Consider the following 3,274-nt stretch of genomic DNA (forward strand, 5'->3'; position numbering starts at 1 on the left):
AGCTCCTGTGATGGCGGGATGAGCTGGGGAGAAACAGGGAGCCCAGGGCACAAGGAAGTGGGTAGACGTGGAGAGAAACTTTACAGACTGTAATTTTAGAGTACTTAGAAAATTTCAACCCAAATCCATTCTTAATTAGGTTGCTAAAGCTCCACTGCTACCAGTCCCCTCTAACATCCAGCAGAGATGGTATCAGGAAAGATTGAATTTTAATGAAACCCAGCTATTTTTTGCCAGGAGGAAAGGGGTTGGCTGCCAGAATGCAACAATAAATAAGTCAGGTGCAGAAGCTCAGAAGCATTTCCTTGATACCAGCGAACGCCAGGTATGAGAGTGCAGCCTTACTGGGTCATGCTGTACAGGCTAGACTTTCCGATTTGGAAAAAAAAAGAAAAAAAAAGGATATGTAGGTAAATTGGCCTCTCGTGAACCAATATGTGTCTTTATAGCTCAAAATCTCCTCAACATAACTAACATTATTGGCTGTGTACTGTTGAAGTTTTATATATATATATATATATATATATATATATATATATATATATATATATATATATCAGGTAATTCTCCTCATAACCCTATGAGGTAGGCACTGTTATCATCCCATTGTGAGTAAACTGAAGTCCAGCAAATACATAGAGGAGTTGATTTAAACCCAGGCAGTCTGGCCACTGAGGCCACATTTAATGGTGATACTATGTTCTTCCAAAGACTGAGTCAAGGTATATGAACAAAACCTGAAGAAATGAGATCAAGGTGTCACTGTAACACGAAGCAATCATTCTATCCTTTATTCGGACTCTGCCCTTTTCAGTTAAAACTGAGAGCAATAAAATTTTACTAGGGTTGAATTGTCCAGCTTACTTAGAATGTAGATGTATATCTTAATTTATATGCGTTGTTCGCTTGCCATTTTATTGCTTTTCTATAGAGTCTGTTCCTCATGTTCTATTTTCCGAATACCATCATTCTAGCACCCATGCAAGGGGTCAAGTTAGATATTCACTTTATTTTAAACTGGCTAAAAAAACATAATTTGAACATTTTGTTTACAAAATTTTAATACAAATATTCAATGACATTTTAAAAACAGCATAATAAGATAATCCTAAAATGTTGCTGTCAAAACAAATAGACCAAGAGTAAATATATTACAAATCAAAATCAATAGAGAAAATCAGTATCAGACTAATCAGACATCAGAGCACAGTACAGAGTAATATTATTCAAAACAGGATGATAGAAAGTATAAAAATGAATTCAGAAAATGAAACACTCCAAGGAGCTCAGACATAGAGGGATTTCATGATAAAAGCAATTTTTAAAAATTACAGAACAGGCAAATATTAAATAATAGTAAGATAACTTTATTAAAAATTGTGAAAAGATTAACTGACACCAAACAATGCACGATACACTCAAATTAACTCCAGATGGATTGGTGTGTTCTTTACTTTTTTCAAATAGACAAATTGTTAGAAAATAGAGAACTCTTATCACCCTGTAACAGCTTGATGATGCCAGCTTGCCAATTTCATGCTCACTACGCCCTCTTCTGTTTGCAATTTGGTTCCCCCAAGCAGGTTTGCAATCATAAAGGGAAGGAGCTGCTCGTTCACTTCATAAATGTGACTGCCAGGCACTGTGCTAGGCACTTGGTTAAATAATGTGATGAGAAAACAAATATCAAGGATCTCTTTCCCTCTATGAGTGACAGGCACAAACATTATCTAATCTTAAGTGAATGCAATAGTTCTTCTGTGTACATCCATCAGGTCGGGTGAAGCTGCACCTGAGGGACAGATTAGCACAGAGCCCCCTGGACCCCTGAATGAATTGCACCAACACCCGTGTCCTCACAATCTGGGCTCAGTTCGAGAGGAATGGTGAGGAAAGCTTTCTGGTTTTATTTTGAATAATTTAACATTAAATATCAACTAGTTGCCAACCTAAGTTCTTTTTAATGTGAAACTTGATGTCAACACATACCAAACATTGCAAGTGTCTCATTTCCATTAAAGCATTTCTCAACCACAGTATTCCTTCCAGTTGTTAATTTAAAAGTCTCCGTCTGCACAGTCTTTGCATAAGCATTATGTATTACTTAATGTCATCTGAAATTAACCTTACTAATGTCATCTGAAATGAACCTTACTTAATGTCATCCGAAATGAACCTCTGTGGCATGGCTACCCATCCAAGAGCCTTCATTTTACAGCCTGTGTTGACTATGTGTGAGTAAACATACAGAGGGGAAGAACTAGATGCCTGGATTTGAAACCTTACTCCAATACTTTCTTGCTGTGCAACCTTAAGCCAGTTACTTAACCATTCTGTTCCCCAGTTTCCTCATCTGCAAAATGAGGATAATACTACCTACCTTAAAATGTACTATGAGTTGGACACAGAGAACAGACTTGTGTTTGCTAAAGGACAGGGGGTTGGGGGAGGGATGGAGTGGGAAGTTGAGGTTAGCAGATGTAAGCTATTATATATAGAATGGACAAACAACAAGGTCCTACTGTATAGCACAGAGAACTATATTCAATAGCCTATGATAAACCATAACGGAAAAGAATCTTTTAAAAATGAATGTTATATATATATATATGTGAATCATTTTGTTGTATATCAGAAATTAAGACAACATTGTATATCAACTATACTTCAATGAAAAAAATGCAGCTTTAAAAAAATGTGCTATGAGAATTAAATAAATTAACATGTAAAACACTAAGAACAGTGTCTGTCACACAGTAAATGCCACATATTAACAGTATCTCCCAATATTTTTACTACTATTGTTTTGTTCAAAATCAGTCAGTATAGTATTCTAAGTGAAAGTAAACATGGTACAATTAACTTTGGTTCAACACAAGCACACTTTCCTTAAATCAGAAAAATATGACAATGCCCAAAACTACTAAGTATGACAAATCACAATCCATATGTCTCCTCTACCCCACCTTTGGTCCCATGGCCAGCCAGGCAGGGACAAAGCCAGTGGGGAGAGGCCTAAATGCCACCAGCATTTTAATATGCTGAGGCTCACACAGACCCAGGGACTTCTTGCCATCCCTGTCAATGAAGCAAACACGTGGGTGCTGGTCTTCTACACCCTCCCTGTATTTACAAGGACTATGTTCCACCCCCATGATCTCTACCATAGCTGCCTTAGTTAGATTTTACTTGTGTAAAAGATGTGGAAGGAGCGCAGGTCATGAGCACACCTTGTACCCCTGCCAAGGCCCACATCTCCAAGTGTGCTCACAGG

The sequence above is a fragment of the Delphinapterus leucas genome, chromosome 8 (genome assembly GCF_059928025.1).
Source record: "Delphinapterus leucas isolate spDelLeu-1000000601 "Yukka" chromosome 8, BTC_Dleu_Yukka2, whole genome shotgun sequence".
In the NCBI taxonomy this organism is placed as follows: Eukaryota; Metazoa; Chordata; class Mammalia; order Artiodactyla; family Monodontidae; genus Delphinapterus; species Delphinapterus leucas.